Source organism: Clarias gariepinus, chromosome 23, assembly GCF_024256425.1.
Source record: "Clarias gariepinus isolate MV-2021 ecotype Netherlands chromosome 23, CGAR_prim_01v2, whole genome shotgun sequence".
In the NCBI taxonomy this organism is placed as follows: domain Eukaryota; kingdom Metazoa; phylum Chordata; class Actinopteri; order Siluriformes; family Clariidae; genus Clarias; species Clarias gariepinus.
The window spans coordinates 18,618,247-18,638,138 of NC_071122.1; positions in this window are offsets into that span (position 1 = coordinate 18,618,247).

The following is a 19,892-nucleotide window of genomic DNA, read 5'->3' on the forward strand; positions in this document are numbered from 1 at the left end:
TGAATCAAAAATAAAAACTAAATTCTGTTCCATCTACAAACAAACGCTCCTGGATGGTTCATGAAGTCTGTTTATTTTTCTCTTCTACTTTCCAACTTTCCAGACTAGATTTATGCCAGGAACTGTCAAAACTTTTTTTTTTTTTTTTACCAATCCTAAACAGCAGCACATCACAAAATCACACATCGAGCAAGAAACAAGAACGATCACACAACGACTGCGGAGAAGAAAGAAGCCGGAAATACGCTCCGGCACATCCAGATGCGTAGGTGGCCACGTCCTCCGATGTTTATCTTCAAAGATATCGAGTCAGCACCTTTATAACGCCTCATCACCCGAACGCTTTGTTTTCTGACACCAACAGGGAACTGTTGTCAGGGCGATCCCTGAGGCAGCTGTCACTCAACAATCCCAGCAGATGAACAGAAATAGACAATGTTCTCGACCCATCAATCTTACAAGAAACAGAGGGAAAGAGGGAGGGGGGGGGAATGAATGGAAAATATGTAGCGTGGGAGTGCGGAAAGGGGAGCTGGGATATTAACTATGAAGACTAGTGTTCTGACCTTAAACCAAAATGATACGATGAGTTTTGGAGCACCAACACTTCAGCTCTGACGTGTAAAAGACATAACTAAACATAATGGAGACACTGATAATGGTTGATAAATAATGCTTTTACTCCCATTAGACTGGAAAATGCAGCTTGCACCTCTGATGATTTAGTGTTAGTATGTTTGTTAAGGACGGGCGCACTTACTCCCTCATGGTGCTATTTTTTTCTGGGATCAGAGTGCACTCCGTTCCTGTTTCTCGTGGCATAACTAGCTCTATTTCTAGTAAAAAGTAGAATACTGTCCTCGCCAACACTGCACTTACTACTGACAACAGAGACCTGAGTGCTATCCGTGGAATATCTGAGGTGCAGCTCTGCTTGGTGTAGTGTGATAAAGTGAGCATATGTGGAAGGATTTTGCTAAACATACTGTAGCTCATCAGATTTTGGGTCTTCAAGGTCAAATTTGACAGGTACGTGTGTGTTCTTATTCCTGCCTATTCTGCCAGTGTTTACTCTGCTTCTGTTTAAGCACGGTGGCTTAGTGGTTAACACTGTTGCCTTGCATCTCCAGGGTCTGGGTTCGATTCCCACTTCCGGGCATGTTCTCGCAGTGCTTGGTGGGTTTCCTCCAGGTGCTCCGGTTTCCTCCCACAGTTCAAAGACATGCATGTTAGTCTGATTGGCGTTCCCAAATTGCCTGTAGCAGGTGAATGTTGTTCGGAGGACCTACCATGGTTGTAAATATAGGATTAAATACAATGGTCACCATTGGCTTCCACGGTCCCTAGCTGGACTACATGAATGGATGGCTTTTGTTTAATCATGGTGGCTTAGTGGTTAAACCTGTCACCTTGCACCCAATGGTCTGGGTTCGATTCCCACTTCTGGGCATGTTCTCGCAGTGCTTGGTGGTTTCCCTCAGGGTACTCTGGTTTCCTTTGGCATTTCCCAAAATTGCTCATACTATGTGAATATGTGTGAGGGTTGTATGTTTGTCCCCTATGAGGGATCAGTAACCTGTCCAGGATGCCTCGTTCCCTAAGTCTCCTGGGATTGGCTCCAGGCACCCGTGACCCTGTATACAGGATAAGGCTGTATAGGTGGTTGAGTAAGTGAATGTTTGCTACCTACAGTTTCTACAAATAATCAGTTTTCTATACACAGTATAACAGTCACACACCTTCCAGCTGTTCTGGCACATTGCTGCAGTGCTAAGTTACTGAAGTATTTGTGTCTGATAACACACCAACACCGATCTTTAACATCTGCTCAGTTTGTTGCCACAAGCTTGTCGGGTTGCACTTCTCGCAAGATGTCTCCTAATACATTCTCACTCTTTTTTTTCAAATGTAAGTGTGATGAGTTCTGCAAAGATTAAATGGTTTGGAAATGACACTGAAGCGCACAGCTTCATCCCATACTGTAGGAAGTTACCCAGGTCATCTTCTCCAGAAGCCTCTCGGCAAAATTTGTTCTGAACTACACTATGTAAGCAAAAAGTGTTAAATTTCTTTAGCAGTTGTTTCGAATCTGACGTGTGGTGAGAGCTAAAATGGAAAACAATCCTGAAGTCTCTTGGGTTCTTTGTTAAGTGTATCACACCAGATTGGTGTAATATTTTCAAGCCCAGTAATTCTTTCTCAAGTGTACCAAAAGCTGCCCAAAGTGTGAGATGCAAAAAACAGTAAGTGAGAACGATGTAACACAACAAGCAGCATTAATAAAAAAAAAATGGCAACAATAACAATAGTGTTCACACTTAGAATGTACATGTTAGTGACAAAACGACACAACTCCAATTTGCTTTATCCTGCGTACAGTGTTGCGGGGGGCCTGGAGCCTATCCCAGGAGGCATGAAGTAGGGTACAACTTGGTGCCAATCCACCGCAGGGCACATACATTCACACATTCATTCACACACTAGGGGAGCACAATTAGGGAACGCCAATTAGCCTAATCTGCAGGTCTTTGAACTGTGGAAGGAAACTGGGGTACCTGGAGGAAACCCACCAAGCACGGGGAGAACATGCAAACTCCATGCACACAGAGATGGGAATCAAACCTGGCGGTGCAAGGTAACAGTCCAAATCACTACACCACTGTGCCGCCCAATTTGTATCTATTTATATTTAACTCAATAGCACAAGAAGCACAGCACTGAGACTTTATTTGAACTGGGTACAAAATGTTACTCTCTGCCCAGTGCTCCTGAAGGGACCAACAAATCCTGATGATGCAGAGAGGCACCAGTAATACACCAGTCATAACAAGAATCACCCATTGGTAATATTTGTCACAATTTAAAGTTCAATAGGTTGTTGCTTGGAGGCTAGAAAGACATAGACCACCCCTTTTCATTCCCAGCGTGATGACTTGGTGGAAGCATGTCAACCAGATCCTGTCAACACAGCTGTCCATACTCATCTCCGAAGATCAGTAAGACTTTGATTGGCATTTGTTACTGGCGCAGTGGGCATGCAGCTTTACTGTTCAGGAGTCTACAAGCTTGGAGGATATTAGTGAGGAGCCAGAGTTGATTTATGTTTAAAATCATTCCGAGTCCTTCTTGGTCTGCACGTAGCAGCCAGTTGGCGTGGCAAGTTGACACATTAATCTCTGTTTGAGGTGTTACAGACTAGAATCTGCAAGTGTGTGAGGAAAACAGATTGAGAACATACTCCTACTGACACAAGTCGCAGTATATCAAACACATCAGGGTAGTCGTAACTCAGGTGGTGGACTACTGATCAGAAGGTCCCAGGTTCAAACCCCAGCACCACAAAGATGCCACTGTTGGGCCCTTAAGCAAGGCCCTTACCCCTTAACTGCTCATACAGTATGTGTCTCTGTTCATTCATTTGTTCATGGTGTGATGTCAGGTGTAAAAACTAACCTAAAAACTCATACAAGAAAAGTCTACCATGCAAGTAAAATAAAAATAGATAAAATTGCACATTTAGAAACAGTGCCAGTTTTCTTTCTCAGCTCAGAGGCACATATTAAACTTGTCTTGTTTGTTTGCTTTTCTTCTTTTTCTTCTTGAAAGTTTACTCTTCAAGAGTTGTCATGAGGGTTTAGTGCGTTCAACGACTCTATGATCCCTCATCTGGCACAGTCATTAGGTGTATGATCCACCGCTTTCGAGTAGACATTTTTTTTTTTATCTGTGAAAGCCAGTCAGTTAGTGTATATTCCCAGTCTTTTAAGAACCATTTAAGATTTTAAAAGATTAAGACATGAACCAGGTACAGATGATGACAGATGATCAGGCTGGTGATTAGTATATGTGATGGTGATGCTAAAAGGTTGGAACAGACCACTTTATCCTGTATACAAGGTCGCGGGAAGCCTGGAGCCTTAGGGCATGAGGCGGGGTATACCCTGGATCCATCGCAGGGCACACACACACACATATACACATTTACACGCTCATTCACACACACTGCGAAGCAATTTGGGAACGGCAATTATCCTAATCTGCATGTCTTTGGACTGTGGAAGGAAACCGGAGTACCTGGAAGAAACCCACCTAGCACAGGGAGAACATGCGAACTCCACGCACACAGACCCTGAGGTGGGAATTAAACCCGGAACCTGGAGGTGCAAAGCGACAGTGCTAACCACTAAGTCACCATGCCTTCCTGTTACATAAACAGGCGATTTTTAAATTGTATAACATTTGTACTCTTTTTTTTATTTTATTTCATCTTAATTATAATAAGATAAGAAAATTTTTATTCATTTAAAATTATCTTTTTAATTTTAATTTTAATTTTAAAATCATAATAAGATAAGATAATTTTAATTAAATAAAAATAAAATACGACAATTTCAAGCTTGAAATTAGTTAGTTTATTAAAAACTTTTAACAATCCTAAAACACCAAAAAAATTTGCATATATTTAAGATATTTTCACTTGCTAAAGATATTATTTTTGTGTCACAGTGGCTAAGTGGTTAGGACTGTCACCTCGGGGAGAGGGGTTTGAATCCCTTCAGGCTGGCGAAACAAGAGATGGTACTTAAATATACCTCATCTAGTTGGTCAGGTTGGTCGTACTCTTCCAGTGCTTTCTGTAAAACTTATATTTAACTAACACTTGCAAATGTGGATATAGTGCACATTTAAATGGTTTAGGTCTTAAGGATAATAATTACCTTTTAAAGTAAACTTTTATGCAGCACAGGGCCTTGTACCTCTAGGCTACTGAGGTTCAATTCCCTTCTCTGTTGGTGTGCGTGAAGTTTGCATAATCTCCCTGTGCTTGGTGGATTTCCTCCCACAGTCCAAAGACATGCAGATTAGATGGACTGGCATTTCAAAATTACCTACAGTGTTTGTGCACTTGTGTGCCCTACAATGGATTGGCATCCCATCTAGGATGTACAGTACCCTGCCTCTGGCCCGAGTCCCCTGGGATAGGCTCCAGCCCCCATGCCAATCCCCCCCTCCCCCTCCCACCCCTCCGCAGGATATAGTGAATGAGTGACTGATAGCAAACTTTTAAAGGAAAACTACATCTACCTTTCAAGGTTAAAGCATAAAATGGAATGCAAATTTGTTTTGACCAGAAAGGGTACAGATTAGTAGTAGATGAGTGAGGCGGTTTAGCCCCAATAGGAAATGGGGATGGGGTGAAACCAGGGACTCACCACTTTGTTCACGGCATCAGCTATCTTTATATTGGTTGTCTTCTTGTTATCCCATGTGTCTTCTTTAGATGTCTTAATTCCCCTGTGTATGTGTGTCTTGCTTGAGTTCTGTGGATGCTTGCCTTGCCTCAGTTATAAATGAGCGAGTTGTCTAATGAACTCTGCGGAGTGTTTCAAAGTGTAATTTATCGCTGACTCATAGTAATGCTACAATATGCATCAGACAGGTGTTGCAAACTTTAGCTTCTATAGCCAGGAACAAATAAATTTGTCAATAAGTGGACAAATATTGATGGGCGAATAGGCTTCTCTTGCGTTTTTAACTCCCTGCAATGCCGTACAAGGGGCATTTAAATCAAAGTTGGTTGTGCAGAATAACAGTAGACAGGTGTGAGAGTAAATCTCTCTTTATGTCTCTATATAATCCCCTGCTACACCAATGCCATCATCCCAGTGATTTACTAGTGCTTGGACACCATCAAGGTAGAAACCTTTCTAAGTACACTGGAGCCGTGATGTGTTCCCCAAACATGTGGAAACGGCTTGGAACGAGGTCAGAACTGTATGGCGATTAGTTCCACTAATGTGCAAGTGGTGTTTATGAATGATTGTGTGTAGAGTTCTCTTAGACAAAAGCGTCTGTTCTACAAGTTGGTAACAAGTTATCCATCCATTTTCAAGAATCAGGATTTCCACTTACTCAAAGCCACCTCAGCCAGCATTGTCATGCATGGACACACAGGCTTCTTTTAAATCTTTGCATCATTGAAATGCTTTCTCATCACCTGTACTATACTTGGAGTATTCTGTAAATGTCAATCAGTTTTATACAGTTCGTTCATTACAAGTCCCGGTTTCACTTGAACACCAATGTGTGTATTGTACAGATCGAAGGCACCCATATCCATGTCTGAAACCTGGTACTGTAACCTGCCCAAGCGTATCCTTTTTCCTGGCAAAATCCAAATAAATAAAGCTCAGTTGCATGGCAAAGCATCCATCTGGCAGCAATGCATCTGATGCCACAGCTGTTCATCAACAGCTCTACAGAGATTAAAGGCCATACTCATGAAAGCTGCACTGATTATTCAAGACTAGCTGGGGCTTCACCTTGAGGTGGTACAGTGGTCCAGGAATCTTACCGGTCATAATCCCCATTGCAGAGTGCTCTCACTGGGATGTTAAAAGACTGCCAAACTGGATTGAGGGTGTTCTTTACCACCTCCGTCTTATGGCAGATGGTGAACCTTGAAAGAGAGAATGAAAGTGACAAGCCAGTAGAGTCTTTTTAATACCCAGCAAATAAAGCACATAGGAGGACATCAGCTAGTGGCTGCGTTTATCTTCAGAAGATGACACCTACTGTAACACATCATATGGGCATGTATTCAACTAATTAGTGTCTGGTTAGGATGTACGTCGCTGAAAGTTTATTGTTGCTAAATTGACATTAGCATCATATGGTATATTGAGTATTCAGGTCTCCATCCTGAATATTGTTACAGTATAGCAAGTAAGAACCTCCTTTCTGTATTACTAATAAGCTTTTAATAGCTTCTCCTATTATTAGTGTTAACTTTTCCTTTTCCATCCATAGCTCAGTCAAATTTGCCAGAGAATTAAAATAGAAGTGTCTCACAGTGATGTGTGCTGAGGAATTTCCCTTCACCTACAGTATTTAGTTAGCCTGTGGCCCTAATTTACAAATGTTTTGCATGTCTAAAATCTCTCAACTGACTTACTATGAGATTTCGCAAAGGAGTGTGTTTGCATGTGTATGTTGTATGCGGACTAGACTATATACTGTAGTAACTTGAACACTCACGACAATGTTTGAAGACTGCCCTTGAGAGTAGTGGTATGCCATTGACCAGAACAAATTAACAACAAACACTGGATCAGTTTTTCCTATGTTAATGATATTTATGATATTATTGGATTTCGATACCATTAGCTAATGTTACAGCTGTTCATATGCCATTGTTTGTTCATATCTGAAGGAGATGCAGCTCAGGAAATACCCAAAGGGTAAGGCATTTGCTGCTATCTGGCAACCCTGTTGTAAAGTAAACTGGAATAGGGTCTGGAATAGGGTTGATCTAGACTCATCACATGACCACATTCACCAACGAGGGGTTGTTTTGACTTCGTTTATTTTGCGCTGTCCAGGTTTTAATAATGCACTCGACCCAATTCCAGTAATTTAAGCAATCTCCTTAGTTTTATTCTTTGCTTGATGTAGCCTAATAATTTGACCTTTCTGTAACACAGTAACACATTTTCCACAACCACAAAATACAGTATATTGTTTATATTAATTACTACAGTAATTATCTAATCACTTACATTTATCTACTCAAATGCCTTTAAGTGTTAACTTTTTTAAATCCAAGAGGCAACTTTTATATTGGCCAAGCAGTGTACCTGGCTAAGCCCATGTAGCAAAATACATGTGGATGCCTTTTAATTACGCACCTGAAAAGGTCTGTCGAGCATGTACAGTAGTAAATTTGGGACTGTAATACTATTAATACCAGTCTTAATAATTAGAACGTTGAACACACAGTACCGGTCAAAATTTTGGACAAACCTTCTAATTAAATAATGTTTTTTTTATGAATTATTTTTTACATTCCAGAACAATAATGGAAATTTCTAAATTATAAAATCACACAAATTAGGAATTGAAGTAACAACAACAACAACAACAGTTGACTGTTATTTTATAGTTCTTGCAAGAACAGTATTGTTGAGTGTATTTGCAAAACTAAAAAAAAAATCAAGCACCATAATGAAACTGTCTCTCATGAAGACCAAAACGTACCTCTGCTGCAGAGGAGATGTTCATTTACAGTCACCAGGCTCAAATTAACAACCAGCACCTCAGATTAGAGCCGTTACGAAGGCTTTACAGAGCATACGTACTGTAGCAGACACAATATCTCAATATCACCTGTTCAAATGAGATTATTGCATATTTTGGATGCCTTTAGTATTGTTTTACAATGGAGAAAGAAATAAAAATCAGGAAAAACCATGAAATTAGAAGGTGTGTCCAATATTTTAATTGGGAGTGTGTGTATTTATAGCTATACTGTAGAGATCATGTTTCTCCAAATGCTTTTCTAATATTTCCAGGGTAACATTGGTTTCATATTATACTGTATAGTGCTATTCATTCACTCACATACTAACAGCATTTATTACAAATACATTTCTTACTTAGTAGAATATTTGAAAAGATTTTCTTATTAACATAATGCATACTTATTTAAACACACTTTGATTCATTTATTCATATCCCATTTCAAACATGGCACAATTTATCCCACTGCACACACAAATTAGCATGTGTTATTTTGGATCTCAGTAAAGCAGAGATAGTGAGATTTTTTCCCCTACTTATTTTAAGATGAAATTCTGTGAATGATAAAACTCTACTGTGTCCTGCAAATGATGGACCGCAGTAAGAGTAGACCATGATAGAGCCGTGAAGTGCACTCAGCTGGGTAATGTACAGACTGGACAACATGTTTTGCTTCTTTCTGAAAAAAAAGGACATCCATTACATCAGACGCTACAGGATATTTCGCGCTTCTCGGAATAAGAGCCTGTTGGGGAAATAGGCGTCGTAATGTTGCTTTGAGTTTCAGAGTCTTAGCATGAATCTGGCTCATGAGGGTTAACAGGAAAAAAGGGCCCGGGTTAGAACAGCAAACTTACGTTCCATCTTCATTACTTCTGTAGAACACCATAAAAGGATCCGACTTCCCGAAGAAGTCCTTCTTGTCCAGCTTATTGGCGCAAAATTGCATGGTTGCACTATCCTGTCGAAAGAAAAAAGAAAGTACATCTTAGCTGATGTTGATATGCATATTCTTTGTGTATTAGAAAACTGCGTTGTGCTCTTTGCATCTTAATGACTGCAACGCAGCAGTAAAGTAAAGCTGTAGCCCATTAGTGTAATCCCACCAGGAGGAACAGATCCTCATTACAGTGAACCTGGTGTTTTCTTTGACATATCAGAGTATAAGGGAGCCTGCAAACAGACTGCACACTAAAGCCTGTCCTGTCTATACAGTATGTGTGCACTGATGAGGATTCGAGCTGTATCAGAGAGTATTACTCAGAACATGATGAGTTTCAACGCTGTTTTTTTTAATATTCTGCATCATTTATTTCACCTAAATAATACCAAAAAAAACAATTATCAAAAATTTGCATAACACTCAATCATAACGAAGTAAACAACTAAATGGAATTCATGTCAAGTCGCTTTGCATGTTTAGCACTTTTAACAACAGACATCCTCACAAAGCATACTTGCAGGAGACTTGGATCCCTAATGAGCAAGCCAGAGGCAACAGTGGCAAGAAAACATCTCTCCTTGAGAGGAATCAGACTTCCCACTGAGAAACACCAGATCATAGAATTACAAGGTATTGCACTGTCTCAGGCGGCACTGTGGCCTAGTCCTTAGGACTGTCGCCTTGCACCTGCAGGGTCTGGGTTCGATTCCCGATAGAGTTCGCATGTTCTCCCCATGCTTGGCTGGTTTCCTTCGGGAAAGAAGATTCAGTATGTACAGCAGCAGCTCTTACTGTATTTGCGAGAATCTTGGCCATAAACTGTTTTCGCATTTATCATAACAGAACAAATAACTGTAGCATATTTATAGCGAACACCCACCTTCAATGCCACGCCTTTACAGGTGCCATTGTAACAATATATACAATCATAACCGAGGTAGATCTTCCTTTTCCCCTCTGTATCACAACCCCACAGTGATTACAAAATGAATCAGACTTCATGTTGATTTGAAAATAAAGCGTCACTGCAGGGAAAATTAACACATGGAGATAGACATAATCCTGATAATCATGAGACCAGATAGCATAATGTTTTTCTGATAGTAATTCGCTCTCGCATGCACTTGGTTTGAAAATATGAAGGCTGTTTCTCCATGTCAGAAGAATGCTCCTGCCAACAGTTTTATGTATGAGACATTTTCTAGGAAAACACACCGCGCTGGCTCACTCATCATCCTTCTCTCTTCCTTCAATACTGTGCCCTCAAGGACATAAGGCTGAAATCATTTCTTCTGATGACTACTATAGAGAGTCAAACATAAGAGTGACAAATGCGGTAAAAGCCGTCACACTATTTCCTGTTTGAAGTATAAGGCGCAAATTGGTAAAATTGCTCGTGGGAGTGTGAAAAATCAAATTGTCCGCTGATTATTTTTTTTTGTTTTTGCTTCTTGCTTGTTGTTAGCACATTCAGCTTCCTGGAAATACAGAATCTGTCTGACATACCCTGGCTTGCCAGATTTCCAGAACAATCATCCTCTCACTGTGTTCTGCTAAAGGTTACCAATTTCTCAGTGTCTGGGTTTATTTATTTGAAGTAATATTTTATTTTTTATGAGCATTATGCTCCTATGCCCTGACATCAGACAACAAGAGTATGTGAAAACATCAAGGGATTTACAATGAAAATTACAATGGAACAGAAGGTATAGAAGTTCTGGTAACACTTTTTTTTATAAGAAGATACTTACAGGTTATGAAGAACACATTTTTTACATTTATAAAGCAATAAAAGATAAATTACAAAAAAAATACAAGCAACATTAATCATTTCATCCATCCAGGAACTTCTGTGCCGTCTGTGTGTATAGAATTATTATATTGTGCCATTAGAAGATGTTCAGAAACATTGTTCGAAAAACAAAAGACGTCCCAAATGTTTGTCTGCCGCACCTTTGGTACTGTGGATGAGCTGCTCTCAGTGAGATTGTCCATCAGTGTCCATCTGAGGAGATTCTGTGCAAGAGCCACTTGACGGTGTTGTCTGAATGAATTTTTATCTGACCACATCTCAGTGCCCATAACACTGAACCCTTTTCTTAGAAAAATATATAAATAAAGTATATTGTAGGAAGTTATACTCCTTTTCCACCAAGGCGGTCCTGGAGCTGGTGCCTGATTTCCAACCGGTTCTTTGTTTTTTCAGACCGCCAAAGCACTGGCTCTCAGACAACAACAACAGTTCTATGGCAACACCAACACTTTGCCGGGCTAAAACTAGTATTAGGCTAATTGGCGTTACCAATTTGCCCGTAGTGTATGAAAGAATGTGTGAGAGTGTGTACGCCCTGCCATGGATTGGCACCCTGTCCAAAGTGTACCCCGTCTTGTGCTCTAATACTCCTGGGATAGGCTCCAGGCCCCATCGCCACCCCCCCGCTATCCTATATACAGTGTAAAGCGGTATGGACACTGAGTAAGTGAGTGAGCAAGCATTTAGAGATATACTAGATAGACACCAACAATTTAAACTGAATGAACCAGTTCTACAGTCACATGGCTTAGTCTACATCTGGCAAGCTTGAGACACGAAAGTCAAATGTTAAATCTAGAATTAGACCGCCATTCTTCTTCTGAACTAAAGCTTGTTAGTTTTAAACAAAGCAACTGAATTACAGTCATAAAAATGGCACAATGAATAAAACACAGGAGCAATGCAAATTAATGATAACTGAGTCCAGCTTCTACTGTGAGAAATATTTCCTTAACCTTCGGGCAAATTCTTCTGCCTTGCATTATAAAACATTATGCAGCACTCATGAATCTGTACAATATACAGTAGGTACTCTCTCACTTACTCATACTCTATCCCGCTTATTCTGTACGGCATCAGGGGAGGCCTGGAGCCTATCCTGGGGGATGCGGGGCACTTAACGGTACACATGCACAGACGCAATCACACAATACAGTGAACTTGGTAACGCCAATTAGCCTACTCTGCATGTCTTTGGATTTCCTGTTGAAGAAGCATTTCTAAAGATTAGTTAAAAGTTTAGACAGAATCAGAGATGGAGGCTCTAAAACCATGGTCGAAAAATGAAATGTGAAAAGATGAATAGTGATTTATTGGCGCAATCACGCTCAAGGCTAGTGCATTATACTGTAGTGTATTCTGTGGTGTGCGTTTAATGTTTTCATGCCTGTACTTGAACATTTATCAGCTTTATGATGATTACTTTAGTATACACCTGGTCAATTGGCTAACCTTCTAAGGTTATCGTAAGTGGTCTTAGGGGATGGCCAGAGTACGATCTGGCACAGACTGACCCAGGAAACGTATTAGCAAGATTTATGCATTCCCTATTCATTTATGCTACCTGTGGATAAACCAATCCTGTTTAATCTCTAGGTTTCTCACTCGAATCCATTAAGTAAACATGTTTCCGCAAAGCCCCTCTACAGGAGTGTTTTCCCAATTGTACAACAAATTATACAGTAGCTCTTGAGAGGAGAGCAGATTTTGCACACTGTGTCCTTTTAGTGCAGAGGAGATTAGTGGGACAGGAACTGGCACATCTAATCAAACATCCTTAGAATACCAGGTCTGTTATCTGGGATTGGAGTTAATGGTGCTGGTGCCTGGGTGGCTTGCAGACTGCAAATGACATGCTGGTGGTTTTTAAGGTTGCAGACTGTGGTTATTTTTAACATCAATTGCTGAGGTGCTTTGGTGGCCAGTGTTCCTCGATGACAAGGTTGTAAAAATTAACAAAGAACAAATAGCGCGTATTAGGGAGGAATGGAATGCAGTTCCACTCGCTGTATGTTTTTCTATACCTGTAGAGTACTACAAATATTAATAGCTATCCATCTATCCATCCATCCATCTAGGAAAACCTATACACACTATGGGCAATTTGGGAACGCCAATTAGCCTAATCTGAATGTCTTTTGACTGTGGGAGGAAACCGGAGTACCCGGAGGAAACCCACCATGCAAACATTCATACTTATATTCACAGCTATATTTGCTTTTAATCCTTACATGGGCATGGCCTAAAGTAGAAAGCTTATTAAACGTATTACCCTCCTGAGACCTAGACTCTACTGTTGTGTACACTGCAATTTGTCCTTATTGTGACTCACTGTCGCCATGCACCGCCATTATCTGGGTTCGACTCCCGCCTTAGGTCTGTGTGCATGCTTGGTGGGTTTTTTCCACAGTAGGTTAATTGGCGTTTACATATTGCTCGCAGTGTGTGTGTGCCTTGTGATGAATTGGTACCCCATCTCTGATAGGCTCCAGGCCCCCAGCGACCCTGTACACGAGATAAAGCGGTATAGACAAGGAGTGAATGAGTGTTTCTTCTCTTTCGTTATGAATTTAATCAATGTCTTTAAAGAGGAAGATGTTTGGCAAAATAATCCTTATAGAAAGATACAAGTATATCCACAAGTATAGTTGGAAGAGAATATCATGTCTTCATATGAGGACTTTTAGGTTTCACCAGTCAGTTACTAAAGATGAATAAATGGATCCTACAGTAAATGTGTCCCTTTCTTGACAGTTTTTTTCTGCATTACGCACACACCTAGTTTTAAAGAACTTTGTATAATCTGTGTATATGCTTAGAACACAATATATTTTTTTCTGTTTATTTCAAATAATGTATATCCAAATAACGAATATTCAATAACATCTGTATCATTATACTGTATAATGTAAATCTCAGTAAAGTTGGCAGAACCACAAGAGCAATAATGTTTTCTTTTTTTAAAAATGGCTTTATCTAAAACGTGTTGGCAGACATCAGTCCCACAGACTCTGACCTCTTTCTTCAATAAAAATAGTCATTTTGGTCATTACACCTCCACCCTATTATCAAAAGCATACATGAGGCTTTGCACTTTCGCCTCCGCCACCTCCTCTCCCCTTTACACTCTCAGTTCCATAGATTTCACTCTATAGTGGAAGATGATGTTTGGACCACGGTTTTATAACTCACAGGTCAAATAAGCAATCATAAAAGCATCCACAGCTCACAATAAGAAATGCAACTTAAGCATTGTAAAAAACGCAATTACAGCTGTAGCATTGTAAAGAAAGCAGGCCTACCCACAGTAACCTGTACTACAGCGTGATTACAGAAGGAGCTGCTTATGCCTGTATTAACTGCAATTAATCAGTAGATTCATTAACATTTTAAGATCAAGCTGAGAATTAAGATTAACTTCTGTTTATGTACAGTGAGTTGCAATTAGTTTCGAAAACGTCTTTGACTACAGAAGCATTATACCACGCGGCATGGTGACGTAAAGGTTACAGTAGCACTGTCGCCATGCACCTTCAGGCTCGGGGTTCGATTTCCACATCGGGTCTGTGTGCATGGAGTTGCTTGCTTTCCCTGCGCTTGGTGAGTTTCCTTTGGTTTTCCTCCCACAGTCCAAAGACATGGAGATTAGGCTAATTGGCATTACAGAGTGTACCCTGCCTTGTACCCTAAGTCTCTTGGGATTGGCTCCAGGTCCCCTGTGACCCTGTATACAGGACAGAGCAGTATAGATGATGAACGAGCAAGTGAGTGAGTGAGCATTATATATATATTTTTTCAAAATTCCAAAATTTAAGTTTTAAAATTCAGGTATTTCGCTTAAAGTAACACTACAAGAAGAAATACATTACTATTGGCATTATTTTTGAAAAAAAAACTGTTGTCATGGTGCTTATTGCTCCCAATACCAGATTTATGCTTTTTGTTTTCCTTCTGTTATGAAGATATCAGCCCAAAAGTGAACTGCTTGTGCCACCTTTGTTTGTACGATTACAGAGTAGCCGCTAATATTCATTTGATTTATTTATTGTTCTTCTACTCTAATGCATAGGGAAAATCCTTTGAAGTTGGGCTATATCATGGGGAAGAATTGGACGATATTAAAACCATATATTTGAATCAATGTTCATAGTGTATTTTGGTTACTTTTTCCTTATATTGTAAACTGTATTATATGAAAGCAATATAACACTTGAGATCGTGTGTTATTCTAAATAACATTGTGGCTGTGATTTGGCTGCAACAAGCCAAAGGTAAGACCCTTATTAATTCACGATAACTCACTCGCACTTGTGTTAAGGCTTAATCATCTAATCATTGAAGCTTTCATTTTCAATGATGGTTTTACAGGTAAAATTATTCACTCACTCATCGTCTATACCACTTAATCCTATATACCGGGCGCGTTGGGTCTTGGACCTATCCCAGGAGACTTTAGACAGGGTACACCCTCGACAGGGTGCCAATCAATTACTGGGCACGCACATACACACATATTCACATACTACGGGCAATTTGGGATCGCCAATTAGCCTACTGCATGTCTTTGGACTGTGGGAGAAAGCCCACCAAGCACAGGGACAACTTGCAAACTCCAAAGACGGGAATTGAACCCTGACCATGGTGACAGCACCAATCACTAAGCCACCGTGCATGCGGCCCAGGTATAATCAGAATGATGAAATATGACGCCCATCACCACTCTGAGTTTGAATAGCACTGACCCAAATCATGCAATTTGCACTTCGCTTTGCTCCAACAGCTTTTTAAAAAGTTAATTCTTAACATCTTGCATGGTGCAAAAGCAACAGAAAGCTGACATTCCATCTCTGCCTCTAATAGGCAATTGTAGACCCATCTGACCCACTTCAATGCACCCTTGATGATGGAAAATGTCAGATTACGCTACCAGATGTTAGTAAAAAAGAAATGGCATGGTCTTTGGGGCAGGAATCAGATCTGCTTCATCAGCAGTGCAGCGTGATCCATTGTTCTGAATATCAATGTTAACAGCATACCAAATAGGTCTGTGAAGCAGCACGCGGGCTCAGTAAATGGGAGGATGCACAGCGGAATTTCAAAAGGAGCAGGTAAAATATCCCCAAGGGCCAGTTTCCCTCTGATATATGTGCTGAATATTCTATATGAGAAATATTACTTTCAAGACCTCGATCTCATCTCACATATCACAGCTGAAATCATTATTCAGCTTGACCAAGGTGACTGCATGATAGCATTTGCGGCTGATTGATTAGCAGGCGGTTGCACTTTATTATTAATCAGACACATGCCGGGCTTTTCTCTGGAAACAGTCGAGATGTTGTCGGCTGCTACAGTTAAGCCTGTTCTGAGCCCTAGGATCCTTCACATGAAAGATACAAATGGGGGCTACAGAAATATAGCTAGAGAAAATCTAGACATACATCCCGCTGTGAAAAGGAAATCAATACTATCACTGTTATCAGTGTGGCCATTTTTTTTAACATGTAAGTCCCTTAAGCCTCAGCGTGCTGCGTGGTGAGCTCAGATAATCATGCATCTCGCTATCTCAGTACTGTACATATTGCATTGCACACAAAAGAGCCAAGAAAGTGATCAATTCTCGCTCCCAGAGACTTCAAAAGCCCAGTTTAAGGCACTCGGGTGGATGGCGGCCAAGCTGAAGTTTTACTCCTACATACTTGACTACATTATAGACATGGTTTTACTTTACTTTTGTTTTAAGCAAATTCTGATGCACTTAAGATACACATTTTCAACGTTTTCATTAGTACACATTTCCGTTTTTAATAGTGCTGTGAATCGATTAGTTTTTCATTTTTAATCCAGGCACAGATTAATCATGATTTATCACAATTGCTCAGATTGGCTTGTATTATAAACGTGCAATGTTGGAATGAAGAAATGCATAACAAACTGGTTAGAGGAAACATTATATTATGTAGTTTTATGATATCTTAAACAACAACCTACTGTAGAGCCTTAGCCATCTGAGCCACCACTTCCACAGCTTACATCTATTGTATTATTGTGACAATAATTCCCTTTGAAGGTAGCTTGGACACTTTGTTTGGCTTTATCCAAACTTCCATCTACAGTAGGAACTTTTTATAATGAAACTTGTCATCAATGTGCCATTATCACACACACACAGAGGTACCTGCACTGCAACTATGGGAAGTAATTAAGGTCAAAATTTGTCATATGATTAATTTAATCTAAAATTAAATTCCCAACACACATAAAAATCCCAACACACATAAAAGGCGGTCTTGACACTATGACACTATGACATTGGTTTCACAACAACTAATACATTCATGCAGCATTTCACCCGTAAACAAGGCTGATTATCATCCAGGGAGGTGCTTTGATCCTTTCTCGCAGCAAAGTCTTTACCCCTTAGAGCCATCAACATTTTTTTTCGAATATCCACACACTCATTCTTATGCAAAAATATGCCCGTTGCATCCCACACATACTTCATATACATGCATATTTACCTAACCACTTTTATCAGGAACATCCAACAGCATTATAAAGGACATTCTCAAATACAAGTTTTGAGCTGAAGTGCTAAACCAATATTCGCTCTCCTGAAGCTCTCATTATAACTCTCAAATCTGATTGGACAGGTGATGATGAATTGTCAATAACAACAGATCTGACAATAGTAAGTAATTAAAACTGTGAGAGGTGTCCAAGTCGAACCAGGGAATTGGCGTAAAAGATAGAAACGATTGACATTTACAGAAGACTACAAGCGAAGTACGGTGACGAGACTCTGAATGGTGCAAACAGTTTAAAGAAAGGATCAACATCCGATTTATTTTCAAAGTGGCTTGGAGCCCTACGCTGTCTCTTCCAGGAATATTCAGAGAGTGACAGAAACTAATGGATCATTTCTCGCCAACTTATGAAAAAAACACATCCGTCTGTGTGAACTATACAGCACGATTCACAAACACAAGTTGTACATCACAGAAACTCGGCTGGGAGTTATTGACCTCACTCCAAGCCGTTTCCACATGTTTGGGGCAAGGAGTTCCTGGGAGGCCAGTGTTTCAGACATCATGCAGACAGTCTGATCACGGCTTAGGGGTACTGAGAAAACTTTCCGCCTTGATGGTATTCGAGCACTAGTGAGACGCTGCGATAAGTGCATTAGTGTTACAGTGGAGATACAAACATTTCCTCTATTATTCTGCATTCAAAAGTTTGACTTGAACACCCCTTGTACAAGATTATATATTATAGCACTGCACCATGCAGGACAGACGAGCTCTACAGAGGGTGGTGCGATCAGCTGAGCGCATCATCCGCATCGAGCTCCCTGACCTGCACTCAATCTACACCAAGCGGTGCTGGACCAAGGCCAGGAAGGTCGTGAAGGACCTCAGCCATCCCAACAATGGACTGTTTACTCTGTTGCGGTCTGGGAAGCGATTCCGCTCCCTGAGGGCCAACACAGAGAGACTGAGGAGGAGCTTCTTCCCGCAGGCGATAAGGTCTCTCAACCACACCACTAGGCAAAACTAACACAATATTTTCACAGTTCTCAAAATTAATCAATCAATCTCTATACATCCATGGACACTATGGACAACTCCACGCACATCACATCTACACTACATGTTCACGTTTACATTCTGGACCATTACACAAAGTCACTTTAATAACCATTGCACAAAGTCACTTTTTCTATGCATACTTGCACAAAATTATAGTTCTATGTATACAATATATTTCTATTTTCAGGTTCTATTTTTTCTAGTTAAATTTTTATTTCAATTTTTTATCATATTTCTTATATTGATATTTATTACTTATAAGTTTTAATTCTCTTTTTAAGGTCACTGGCGGTCGTGTAAGCATTTCTCTACATTTCGTACTGTGTATGACTGTGTATGTGACAAATAAAATTTGAATTTGAATTTGAATTTGATTTGTGTTCCTATAGTGACATTTCAATAACAAGGTGTGTGTGCTGTACATAATCTAAGACTGATCTAATAATAAAGGAATAATAAATGTGTCATTAAACAAAGACACTTTTATAAATGAGCAATTCTTCAAAAACTAACAAGCTACAGTACTTTCCAAAAGTCCAGAGCCAACCTTCATTTCTTTACCTTTTTTTCATGTTGTCTTGAGCAATAGATCTCCAGGCTTCCTGAAGGACTTTTAAAGTTTTTTGACTCTCATTTTCTGTCCTGTCCCCAAAGCCCAGATCTCGGCATTATTGAAGCGGTGTGGGATCATCTTGACAGAAAACGGAACAAAAGGCAGGAAACATTCAAAGAAGAGCTTTGGGATGTCCTTCAAGAAGCCTGGACTAGAAACTGTTTCTGTAGACCACAGGAAAGCTTGTAGAGAGAGTTCAGGCTGTGTTGAAGAATAGCAGTGGTCATTCCAAATATTGACTACTGGCTTGTTGGAATTATTATTATTATTATTATTATTATTATTATTATTATTATATCAATAAGTCTCTTTGTATTATATAATGTATTTAGTGTTTGTATGTTGCAATAAATTACTATACTTATTGTCTGATTTTTCTAGCCAAATATAAAGAAATGAGGGGTGTCTCAGGACTTTTACACAGTACTGTTGTACAGTAATGTTTTTTGCAACTATAAACACTTTATTATTCAAAGATGTGTTAAATAAACCAATTTAGGATGTGCTGTTGATGGAAATAATTCACTTTGGCATTGTAACAGTAGGTCCTCTTCATGTTGACACACGTCACCACACGCCACCACCAACTATTTTCCTATAACAGCATGTCCTGTCATGTTTTATTCCTTACACAACAGGTAGCCGATGTTCCATTTTTAAAACCATTTACACTAGTGTCTTTCATGTGGATCAAGCTGGGGGATGAATATTCTGTGCACCACTGAGGTCTCTACGCCTCAGACGAGGGATCAGGAGAAACCGTCTAACTCGTGACACGGTTTGTTTGATAGCTCCTTGTTCCTAAGATGGACTGAAAGCTTTTGTGTGTAAAAGATGGGCAGCGCAGAGAATAAT